The sequence below is a fragment of the Ochotona curzoniae genome, unplaced genomic scaffold (assembly GCF_017591425.1).
Source record: "Ochotona curzoniae isolate NIBS_2020 unplaced genomic scaffold, NIBS_Ocur_1.0 contig_2524, whole genome shotgun sequence".
Classification (NCBI taxonomy): Eukaryota; Metazoa; Chordata; class Mammalia; order Lagomorpha; family Ochotonidae; genus Ochotona; species Ochotona curzoniae.
The window spans coordinates 200,199-213,108 of NW_024465491.1; the positions used below are offsets into that span (position 1 = coordinate 200,199).

General features: G+C 53.4%; 1 pseudogene; it reads right to left on the bottom strand.

Annotated features, from left to right (window-relative positions):
* Positions 1-1,296: 1,296 nt before the first annotated feature.
* Positions 1,297-3,385, bottom strand: LOC121152603 (annotated as a pseudogene).
* Between the last annotated feature and the right edge of the window lie 9,525 nt (positions 3,386-12,910).

The window sequence follows — 12,910 nt, forward strand, 5'->3', positions numbered from 1 at the left end:
GGGCCTCACACTGCAGGGAAGCCAGACCAAAGGGGTGGGTCTGGCTGGTTTGTTCCCTGCCTGGCCTGTGGAGTGGGCCAATGTGGTGTGGGGAGCCTCCTGCCACCCAGGTGTTCACCTCCCAGGAACCTCAAGGATGCCTTCTGGGGCTGACTTTGGGATGGGGGCAAGGATTGCTGCTGTTAGGTGCCTGCTGTTTATGACTTTGGAAACAGAAGAAACATTATAACACTGAAGATGAGCATTTAGATGAAACTAACATTAAGACTACTGGTGCACATCTACATTTTCTAATGCAAAAAGTTAAAAAAAAAAAAAACCACCAAGAGAGCAACTTCCGCCTTCTGTCTCTAGTGGGCTGCTGGCTCTTGTCTGGGCTCTGAAGGCTGGGCGGTGGATGGGATGGCCACACACACATGCAGGGCTGCACCTGCTGTGCCCCACACTGATCCACACTGATCCACACTGGGAGGGTGACTGTGGCCTCAAGGCCAGACTTGGTGTACCACAGGTAGGCCCAGCTTGTTCAGGGTCACTCTCTGGGTCTAGTCTGGAAACCAGGTCCCTGTTAAGACTTTGGGACACCTCAGAGGTGGCTGACCACGTTTGTGACAGGTGAGTAATGGGGTCTGGAAGACCTGGCAGTCAGAGGAGTTTGGTTACCCACCAGCTGGGCCTCCAGATAAGGAGGAACCATTTTACCCCAGCACCTGCTAGGAGGCTGGCCATGAAGGCTGGCTTACTGGCTGCCTCACTTGGGCTTTCTGGGTGGACAGTTGTGCCTAGTGGTGGTGGGGGAGGAAGGGGCTTCAGGTTCCTCTGCTCAGGCCACTAGCAATACCCAGGTTCAGGTGGGATGACCAGGAGTGGCCAGCCAAGGGCCCACCTGGAGTGTCCAGCACCCAGAACAGGCAGCAATGTGGGTGGGATTGCAGGAAGGGAGGCCAAGAAGAACGGGACTGAGCTGCCGTCCTTTACTGAAATATTAGATTTTTAATTTCCACACTATATAGTTTGTATCCAAGATGATTCCTGCTGCCTGGACCGAGTAAAGAGGTGCAGACAGGGCTGGAAAGTGGAGCTACCACTTGCTGGAGAGAACCTGCAGGACTTGAGGACAAGGCATGGTTGCTAGGTGCCCAAAGCTATAACACGGGGAGGCAGGTGTGGCCAGGGCCCAAGCTCTTCAGGCTGTGCCTAGCACTTGAAGGCAGATTCCCCAGGCAGCAGTAGCAGAAGCAGGGTTGGCAGGGGCCAGCTTGGTGGAGGGACCCAGGGTGGAGTTTATGGTTGATGTCATTCTGGACCAGCTGGGCCCACATAGATAGCCTTCTCCAGCCCATTCACCACCTGGATGTGTTCCAGCATAGCACTGTAGTGGGTGCACTCAAAGCTGATGCTTCCACGCATGTGCACAAGGAAGTCTGGGGTTCCTGGGCAGATGACATTGTTGGCCAACAGCACCATCCCCTCCTGCAACAGGCCACACTGCTGCTGGGGACAGAGATGGCCCTTGGGGCATGGTAGGGTCAGGGATTCCCACATGGAAACCCCAGGGGAGTTCATGATTCTTGGCTTCAGCCAGGTCCAACCTTGGCTGTTGCGCGTCATTTGGGGATTGAACCAGAGGATGCAAGATTTTTTTCTTTCTGTCTGTCTCTTTTTGCATCCTGCTTTCTAAATAGTAAAACAGGAAGTTAAAAACTAGAGGCTGCTGTTGAAGCATAGCATGGGAAATTACTGCCTGGCATGCTGCCACCCCACTTGGGCACTGGCTGTTTCACTTCTGATCAGACTCCCTGCAAATGATCCTGGAAAAGCAGTGGAGGATGGTTTAAGAACTAGGGCACCTGCAGCCACGTGGGACACCTATATGGTGTCCACGTGGTTGGGCTCACCTCCAGTCATGCCTGGACTCATCCTCCGGCAGCAGTGTGTCTGGCAGGTAGCTCCTACCAGTGGTCCAAGAACACCTTGTCCAGGGTGTCCACGTCATGCTGCTGCTTCAGCTGAGGGATAAGGTCCTGGGATGCTCCCAGCAGCACGGTGACCTGTAACAGCGGCTGTTGATGCCTCGTTGGGCAACAACTGGGCACAGCTGCACCCCTTTCCTCCCTGGGCATCAACTGAGTATGGCTGCAGCCCATCCTCCCCAATCCCCCACTCTTGAGAAGGGACCATAAATCGAAGCCCACATTGGCCATGTGGGTCAGAGAAGCTGCACCTTGTCCTACAGGCAGGAAAAAACCAGCATCTGCTAGGTGATGGCAGTAAAGTCAGGGTTGATCTTCATGGTGAACATCCGCCCGCCTGGGGGCAGCAGGCGGGTCATGTGAATGGCCGAGTAGCCACAGTAACCCCCAGCTCCAGCAGCAGACAGGGGCGGTACTCGCTCATCACTGCATCCACAATCTCTCCTGCAAGGGCCAGAGGCAGCAGAGGGTGGCTTGAGGGCAGGTGGGGGTGGAGGGTGCCTGACCCAGCTCTCTCTCTCTCTCCCTCCAGTGGGATCTGCTGCCTACCTCCCCCAACTCCCAGCTCACAGACCCCTGGTTCCACTGTGCACATTATCCCTGTGTCCTAGCATGTTGTCTCCCCAGCACTGGAAGCCACATATGGTGCTCCCTCACTGGGGTGTGGGATGACCAGCAGGGGCTGTCCCCGTACCCCCACCTAGGGGCTGCAGCTAAGATGCCTGTGTCCACCCTGGAGTTCAAGGCCAACAGGAGAGCCAAGCAGAACCTGCCAGGCTGGTCTCATGACTCATGTCCAGAGATCAGAAGAAGCTGCACCCACCACTCATACCCACCTATTGCAGGAGCTCCTGAACCCAGGGTGCTGAGAAACCCCGGAGACTGATGTTGTTGGACACCACAATGGCCCTTGTTTCCCCTGGGCAGACATGACTGTCCACCTTATCCATGTGGACAGTGGTCTGGGTGCAGGCTGGGGCACAGGAGGCCAGTCTGCTGGCTGCACAACCTTTGTCCAAGGGGAGGGCTTTGGACCTGTGTCTGGGCCCACGGAGCTCCGGACCATTCCCCAGCCCTGGCCTGAGGACCCCACATCTCCCCAGTGACCACGCCCGTGTCCTCTGTCTGCCACCACTCTCACCTTTTCTTTTTTCCCCATAATCATGGTTCGCTCCTATGAGCAAAAGACGTCAATAGTCCCCACGCTGAGCGTGCTGCTGCACGTGGCGCAGGATGCAGATATCCTCGCTGTCATCGATGCTGTTGGAAGCTGCTGCAGACAGCAAGGCTGTGTGCTGCTGGTGGTCAGCAGTGGCTGGCACCGCCCACCGGGGGTGGGACTTGGGATTGAGCCTGGCAGGGTTGGGCAGAGCGAAGTGTGGGAATGGCAGAGTTTGTGAGGCCATGAGCATGGCTAAAAGGGGCGTGGAGAAAATGATGGAGGTGTGGTGCAGACAGGATGGAAAAGGGCGTGGAATGGTAGAGGTTGGTTAGGGACGGGGCAGGGCTTAAAGTGGCGTGGCACAGACGCTGTAAGTATTCCGAGTGGGGGAGGTCTGGAGGGGCGGGGTTAGAGAGAGAGGCGTGGCAGGGATTGATGGACCTGTGGTGCCCACCATGTGGGACAGGGCAAGACTCAGGCAAGGCTCGAGTGGGGCGTGGCTAGGTGGGTGGGGCGTGGTCAGGGGCGGGGCTCCTTGCTCTGCCCCTGCCACTTCCGGTCAGCAATGGCTGCCCGGCGGAGTACAGGGCTGGGTTTGGCCTTTGACATTGGAGACCAGAAGCCTGCCCTGGCTCAGCTCCCTGGGCCTCCCCGTGGGGAAAGGCGTGGAAGCCAGCTCTACCCTGCACAGGGCCCAACTGCAGAGCTGAGAAGGGACCCAACCTAGGGGAGCACACCCAGTGCCAAGGCTGGATCCCCGCCTGGACCTCTGGACGAGGCACCTGCGGCCACGGGGACTCGGAATGAGCGTCCACCTGTGTCCTTCCTAGGGGAGAGGCCTGTAAGCAGAGCCAGGCCTCTGCCAGCCAGAATGCCAACACCTTACACCTCAGATTTACCAGCCACAATCAGTCCCTTAGCTTCCTAAAGTGCCCAGGGCCACAGGATACAGAACAGAGCTGGAGAGGGGACAGAGCTACACCAGGCATGTACCGGCTCTGGATCCAGGACATGGCCCAAGCACCCACCTCAGACCCACTTGGGCTAGGTCACTTCCGCCCTACCCCAGGCAGGGAAGACTGGGGCACGTGATCCCTATTCTGTACTAATCCCACCCGCCCCCTGTGGCCAAGGAAAGTTGAATGGCCCTCAGTGGTACATTTGAAGATGGTTGCAATATGAAAGGATAAATTTTGTGTATTTTAAAATTTGCAGTAGAATAAAATAATAATAAAAAAAACCCAGCAAACCCCTTTGCTGAATCTCCCAGTTCCAGCAAGAATAAGGATAAGGGACAGGCAGTCCCCATGAGCACTCAGGGCCCAGGCAAACAAAGGCTCCCCCTAGGACTCTGGAACTCAGGTCATTTCTGGCTAGCCAATGAGTTCGATGGAAGAGTGTGCCCCTTGGGGACAGAACACCTGTCCACTGTGGCTCCTCTTTGCTAAGAGCCCCCTGGCAGTGTGGGCATAGAGCGGTCAGCAGAAGCCCAGCAGGTTCACAACCCTGGGTTAGGCAGGCCCTTGGTCAGCAGCCATCCCCTGGATGGCTGGGGAAAAGACAGAGAGTCTGGTTCAGCTTCCTCTTCTGGAAGCAAAGCAGGTGGAGCGAGCTGCTCCTGTGCCCAGTGGGGCTGGGTATGGCTCTGTGTCCACTCTCCTAGGCATGTGCCAGGAGGAAGGGCCGGTAGGCTGGATCACTGGGGGTGGGGAGGGCAGCTGACCCCGTGGGGCTAGCAGGTGCCACCAGCCAGGCCACAGGAAGAGCAGGACTGAGCAGAGCTCTTGGTGTGCCTAGGATCAGCTGGGCCACCCCATGGGGGAAGCCAACCAGGGGTTTAACTGCGGCAACCACCCCCATCACAGGCAGTCAGGTAGGGGCAGGTTTGTAGCATGGGAGAGCTCAGAGATTGAGAAGAATGGACTGAGCTGCCACCCTCTATTGAAATGTGAGATCTTTAATTTCCCTGGTATGCAGTTGTGTCCAAGCTGCTTACAGCTGCCTGGACAGTCAAGGGGTTAGAATTCATTCTGTAAGAAGGGCAGAGTCTGGGCTGGGAAGTGGAGCTGTGGCTGAGGCACTCTGCTGCCACCTGCTGGCAGGAACCTGGAGGACAGCTTGAGGACAAGACCAGGCCCTTTGCAGGTGCAGCTCCTGGCTCTGCCAGGCTGGTGTCTCAGGAGCACAGAGTCCACACGGGAGCAGTGCATCATCCTGGGCCCAGGCATCATCCTGCTGGCATCCCTTTGTTCACTACACAACTGCCCTGGATCACAGCATAGGGTGGCAGGTGTGACCAGGGCCCAGGACATTCAGGCACTAAGTATGCCTGGCACTTGAAGGCAGATACCCAAGTAGCAGCATAGAAGTGGGGTTGGCAGGAATCAACTTGGCAGATGAATCCAGGAAAGGGTGCATGATCGAGGTCACACCTGGCTGTCTGGGTCCACATAGATGGTCTTCTCCAGCCCATCCCCCACCAACATATACTCCAGGAATGAGCTGTAGTGGGTGTATTCAAACCTGCTGTTTCCATGCACATGTGCCAGGCAGTATGGGCTCCCCCAGGAAGATGACATTGTCAGCCAGCAGCACCATCCCCTTCTGCAACAGGCCATACCGCTGTGGGGGGACAGAGAGATGGTCCCCGGGTTGTGGGTGGGGGCAGTCAGGGATGCCCTGCTAACCTGCCCCAAACCAGAAGTACTACTGCCGCCACCCTCCCCCTCACCTCCTGCCAGGGTTTGGGCCTGAGGACAAGAGCTTTCTGCCTCACAGGCTCCTGCTTCCTTGCCAAACCATGCGCACAGCAGGTGCTCACTAAGCACTGGCTGGAGGAGAGCCAGGGTCAGCCTCAGGTGTGTGGGTTGTGTGGCGGGGTGGGATGCACAGAGGGCAGCCCAGGAAATGTGGAAGGGAATTTGGGAGTGTGGAAATTTCCCTGACACAGCCATCAGAAAGAAGCTGTGTTGAAAATAAAGCTGTCTTGGGTGGGGCATTTGGCATACCACTTGAGACTCCAGTGTCTCACGTGGGAGTATCCAGGATCAATGTGCACCCATGTGGCGTCTGTCCCCCAGCCACCAGCTAAGGTATACCTTGGAAGGCAGCAGGTGGTGCAGCCATCTGTTGGGTGCCTACCACCCACGTGGGAGGCCTGGATCTGCCAGCCTGACCCCAGCCCTTAGAGGCACTTAAGGAATGAACCAGTGGATTGCACCTAGCCAGCTCTCTCTGTCTTTGGACCAAATTTATTTATTTTCAAAAGATTTATTTATAGCTATAGAGAGAGGCAGAGAAAGAGAGATCCTCCATCTGTTGGTTTATGTCCCAAATTGCTACAATGGTCAGAGCTGAGCTGGTCTTAAATTGGGAGCCAAGAGTTTGCTCTGGGTATCCCATGTGGGTACAGGGTCCTAAGGCATTGCTTTCCCAGGCCACAAGCAGAGAGCTGGATGAGAATTACAACAGCTAGGATGTGAGCTGGGGCCTAGATGGGATGCCTGTGCCACAGACAGAGGAATAGCTTGTTATGCCACTGAAGCAGCACTGATACAGATTTATTGTTGCTGTTTTTAAAATGAAATCTCGGGCTTGGCAGCATGGCCTAGCGGCTAAAGTCTTCGCCTTGAACGTGCCGGGATCCCATATGGGTACCGGTTCTAATCCCGGCAGCTCCATTTCCCATCCAGCTCCCTGCTTGTGGCCAGGGAAAGCAGTCGAGGATGGCCCAAAGCTTTGGGACCCTGCAACCGTGTGGGATACCCGGCAGAAGTTCCTGGATTCTTTTTTCAGATCGGCATAGCATGGGCCGTTGCGCTCACTTGGGAAGTGAATCATCAGACAGAAGATCTTGCTCTCTGTCTCTCCTCCTCTTTGTATGTCTGACTTTCCAATAAATAAATAAATAAATAAATCTTTTTTTTTTTAAGCAATCTCAACTCTAAAGCAGAATCAAACAAGCAATCCTGGGCATCTACGATTTCAGGCAGGAGTGGTCCCTAGTGATGATCCTGGCATTAGTCCCTGTGCAGTCAGGCCCTAAGGTGAGGGAGTTCCCGGTGTCTCTTGTTTGCCAGTGGGAGAAAATGCAGGGGCCCCTGAGAAATTGTGCAAAATAGACATTTCTGGGAGGTCAGGCCATTGAGCATGCTCATGCATAGAGGCAGGAATTGGCATCAGGCAAAGCCAAAGAAGTGGAATGACACAGGAAAGCAGTTGGAACTCCTGGCTTCAGTCTGGCTCAACCTTGGTCGATGCAGTCATTCAGGAATACAGCAAGACATGGAAGATCTCTCTCTCTCTCTCTTGCTCCCAGCAGCTGGCAGCTAGGCCCTGGCAGAGAAGGAGTGGTCCTGCAGCTGCCCACCCCTACATGTCCTCTCACATTCCCTGCTCCCCACTCACCCAACAGCAGATCTGGTTTGTGGTGCTCTCCCCACTATCTGACACATGTTCCCCCAGGACCCTTCCTCTCATCTACCTGCCCTGACTTCAGGCAACACCTCTGTCACAGTTCCCCGTAGGAGCTCCAAAGCCGTGGCCAGGCGACATGCATGGGTCGAGGTGACCCCAGCAGGTAGCGTTCCTTTCAGTGGTCCAGGAACACCATGTCCAAGGTGTCCATGTCATGCTGCTGCTTCAGCTGAGGGAGGAGATCCTGGGATGCTCCCAGTAGCAAGGTGACCTGTAACAGTGGCTGCAACCATTTCTTCACTGAGCAACAACTGAGCACAGCTGCAGCCCATTCCCCCCCCGCCCAGCCGCCCCACTTTCCTGTTCTTGGGGACAGTGCCTCAGTAATCTGCACTGCCTCCAGGTGGACGGGGTGAAGAGGGGGCAGGACCGGAGGTGTGTCCTGTTTGGAAGGAGTTAAGGATGGGTCAACTCCACATGTTCTGGACCAGTAAACTGAGCTACGATTTGTGTTTTTCTTCCTGCCAGAAAGGCAAAGGTTCCTTTGGGAGAGAGCAGCCATCTGACAAGGTGACATGGGGGGCCAGGATGGAACCTGAACTTATCCCCCAGTGGAGACCTGGGGAGATTGTATAAACAGAGAGAGGCTTGATGGGGATGCTCTGGCCTGGGTGCCTCTCTCCACTGTGATGTCTCTGGCCAGCCTGGGCCTCTGACAGCTGTCACCTTCAACCTTCGACCTGAACCGCCCGCCAAAATCAGCCACTTCCCGGCACTGCAACAGGCATTCTTGATATGGGATACAGGCCTGGCAGGTTATCCACTATGCCACAACAATGGCCCCTGTCCTATATTTTATTTTAAGGCAAATTTACAGAAAGAAGGAGAGGCAAAGAGGGAAATATTCCATCCACTGGTTCACTCCCTAAATGGCAGCAATGGCCAGACCTGAGCCAATTTGAAGCCAGGAGCTTCTTCTGGGTCTTCCATGTAAGTGCAGGGTCCCAGAGATTTGAAACATTCTGTCTGCTTTCCCAGGCCAGAAACAGGGAGCTGAATCAGAGGTGCCCATACAGGATGCTTTATGGAGAATCAGCCTGTGAGCCACCATGCTTGCCCTTAGGGTTATTTTCCAAGTAATAAATGTGAAAAATAAGTACTAAAGATTAAAGGTCGGGCCTGGTGCTCTGGCCTAGAGGCTAAATTCCTAGCCTTGAACGCACCTGGATTCCCATATGGATACCAGTTCTAATCCTGGCAGCCCTGCTTCCTATCTAGCTCCCTGCTTTTGACCTGGGAAAGCAGTCAAGGATAGCCCAAAGCCTTGGGGCCCTGCACCTGTGTGGGAGACCCGGAAGAGCTCCTGGTTTAGGATTGGCGCAGGGCCGGCCATTGCAGTCACTTGGGTAGTAAATCATCGGATGAGGTAGATATTTCTCTTTGTCTCTCCTCCTCTCTATATGTATCTAACTTTACAATAAAAATAAATAAATCTTCAAAGCAAAGTTTAAAGGTTTTATGCTGCTTAAATGACAAATTGCTGGGTGGATGCTGGGATATTAAATTGCACAATCTAATCCCCAGAGGCACCCGAATCACTGGAGAATTTGGCATGTAAATCTTGAATTTCTAGATATAACTGTTGGTAAACACTTGGGCACTGAGGACAAGGGCGAAGGGACCGTGCAGATGGGATCCAACGCACAGACTACACATAGGTAGACCTGCACACCAACCATGAGTGGATTTCACCCAGTGTTGTTTGGAACCAAAGAAAGGGTGGGTGAAGCCACACAGTGGGGTGGGTGTTTGGCCTGGTGGTCGGGACACCACAACAGAATGCTGCAATGTCCTACTATCCTGCTAATGTAGGTCTCAGGAGGCAGTGTGGATGGCTCAAGAACCACCCACATGGGAGGCCTGGATGGTGTGACTAGCCCTGGTGAGCCATGGCCAGCTGTTGTAGGCATCTAGGGGAGTGAACCAGCCAAATAACAGTCTCTATTTCTTTGCTTGATAGGGATACCACTAGCAATAGAAACGAGACATGCATTGTTGTGAAGTAGCAGGCAAAGCCAGTATCCCTAAGAAGTGACTACTCCACTTCTGATCCAGCTCCCTGCTGATGTGCCTGAGAGAGCAACGGAAGATGGCTCCAGTGCTTAGGCTCCTGCACCCACCTAGGAGACCCGGGTGGGAAGCTCCTGGTTCCTGGTCCAACTCTGCTCATTGTGGGTATCTGTGGAATGAACCAACAGATGAAAGACCTATCCTTCCCTCTGAAACTCTAAGTTTTTTTAAAGAGATTTATTTATTTAAAAAACTTATTTATTTTTACTGGAAAAACAGGTTTACAGAGAAGGAGAGACAAAGATCTTTCATCCACTGGTTCACTTTCCAAGCAGCTGAAATGGCTAGACATGAGCCCACTCCCTTTACTTCTGGGTCATCAGACCTACATCCTGGTCCCAAGCATGGGGCTGATTTTTGGGTGGGAAGAGAGAGGGTGATGTCCCAATTGGCCCTGGCCCCACAGGCCAGCCCCAGCTGACCGAGTCCAGGATCCTGCTGCGCCTGAGGGGTGTGCCTTGTGGCAGCTGTCTCAGGCTGGTCCCAGCCTTGTCCCCTGAATGTGAGCTGAAGTTCATCTGCTCCTTTCACATCACTCCCTCCTCTGATGCCCTGAAGGAGTCAAGGGCCCCCATCACAACAGGGAGAAGGCGACACAAGTTTGCCTGATTTCCCCAAGCTAGCCTGAGCTCTGCTCCCAGTAGCCATGGTGGCTGGGACCTATTGGGGCACACCATAACATCCTAGGCAGCATTCCAGGGATGACTCCCTGCCCCTGACCAAGCTGCCTCCAGGAAAACCAGACCTTGAGACAGACAGGGCCCTGACTCATCAACTCATCAAGTTCTGTAAACTTTCCCCTTCCCAACTCTGCTGAAGCCCTGCCCACATACGCTGCCACCCTGCCCCCATCGCTCTCATCACACTTGCTTGCTCCTCTCTCAGCTCCTTCCCTCACTGTGGGCCAGCAGTCACCACACATTCCTTACCTTGATCCCTGCTCCAGAAGCTGGCTGTGCAGGGAAAAGCTCTGAGTGGATCATGGAGCCCCTAAGGTGGACTGCTTCGCCCACTGGGCTTCCTGTGGTGGTGGGGATGGTGGGGGGCATGGAGGAGCAGACTTGGGCCTGAGGTCAGAGCCCGTGTGCACTCCCAAGGAGGGAAAGCAGGCAGTACCCAGGTTGCTGTTTTGGAAAGTAAGCACATGCTCAGCCTGGCGGGTTTATTCTTGGCTTCTGAATTAGAGAGGTGATTCATTCTCTGAGCCTTGGCATGGAATTTGTTTTCATCCCCTCACTGAAAACTTCTTCATTCTTTCCATTGGCTTCTTCTGCCTCCCCCCCCCCCATGCGAACTTGCTGGGGTCCAGAAAACAGACAGTGAATGCTGGCCAAATGCTTCTGCACTACCTCCACTCCCTACACTGTGAAGTGTTTGTGGAAACTTGAATTTTAAACAGTTAAATTCACCTTAACTTACATAACAAAGACTTAAAAATAAATAACTGTAAGTTTTAAAACTTTAATCTGGGGGTCTGGCACATGGTATCCTAGTGGGATGCCATGCTTAGAGGTGGAGGATTAGCCAGTTGAGCCAATATGCTGGCCCCCCAGGCACTCCCTTCTTCTTCTGAACTTCTAGAAAACTAACCCTGATAGACACAGCTTTATAAGTAAATAAATTATAAATATGTATACATATATATAGTGTACCTGGATTACCTTTTTGTTCAGTTTTATTTTACTTTTATTGGAAAGGCACATATATACAGAGAGACAGAGAGGAAGATTTTCTATCTATTGATTAACTCCCCAAGTAGCTACAAAGCCAGGACCCCAGAACCTCTTCCAAGTCTCCCATGTGGGTGCAGGGTCCCAAGGCTTTGGGCCATCCTCAACTGCTTTCCCAGGCCACAAGCAGGGAGCTGGATGAGAAGCATGTCGAGGGGACACGAATCAGCACCCATATGGGATCCCAGCATGTTCAAGGTGAGGATTTTAGCCACTAGGCTACAGTGCCAGGTCCAAGCACAGCTTTCTTTTCTTTTCTTTTTTTTTTTTAAAGATTTATTTCATTTTTTTGCAAAGTCAGATATACAGAGAGCAGGATAGACAGAGAAGAAAATCTTCCATCCGAGGATTCACTCCCCAAGTGACTGCAACGGCCAGTGCTGGGCCGATCTCAAGCCAGAAGCCAGGAATTTGCCAGGTTTCCCACTTGGGTTCAGTGTCCCAAGGCTTTCGGTCATCCTCTACTGCTTTCCCAGGCCACAGATGGGAGCAGATGGGAAGTGAGGCTGCCAGGATTAGAACTGGTGCCATATGAGATCTCAGTGCATCCAAGGTTAGGACTTCAGCTGCTAGGCTACAGTACCAGCCCCAAGCACAGTCTTCAAAATCAGGCTTTAGAGGCTGGTGCAGAGGCAGAGTTTGATAGGGAGAAGGAGAGTGAAAGATACCTTTCACCCACTGATTCACTCCCCAGATGACAGCAATGGCCAGACTTATGCGATCTGAAGCCAGGAACCAGAATCTTCTAAGTCTCCCATGTGGATGCATGGGCCCAAGGACATGAGTCATCATCTGCTGCTTCCTCTTGAGCATTAGCAGTGAGCTGGATCGAACGTGGAGCAGCTGAGATGCAAACTGGTACCCTTATGGATGCCAGTGCTACACGTGGAGGCTCAGCTTGCTGCGGCACGGGGCGAGCCCTGAGGTTAAACTATTAATATTGTTTCTATGCTGTTCATTAGAATCTTTCCCTCAACAGGCTGCTGTTGGCAACAACAAGGGTCTGGCTAGATGTAGCCTTTGAGAATCAGCTGTCTCGAGCCGACAGGAACTACCCTGACTTCGTGAACCACTACACATGCTCACACACACACACACACACACACACACACACACACACGCACACAGTGTGTGAGAAAACTGGCGGTTTACAGAGAAGCCAACCGGAGCTGGCTGCTTCTCAGCGGCTCTGGGAAAGCTTAAGGACCTGTCGTCTGCCCCTGCAAAGACAGACCCTCAGCTCTCTGGGTTCATCTGATGCAGTGAACTCCAGTCGCTTGTTGGCAGCCCCAGGCAACTTGGGATACTAGGGTTGCCTCAAGAAGAAACTAATTCTTCCAGCTCTAAAGAAATTTCAGGTGAAATTCAAGACAAGTTCTTGGCTTGGTTTCTGAATCTCAAAAGACTCTTGGAAGTCTAATGCATGAGACTGGCACAGTGATAAAACATGTTGATCCTCAGACTGCAGCACCAGCATTCAACACGGGCAATGGTTCAAG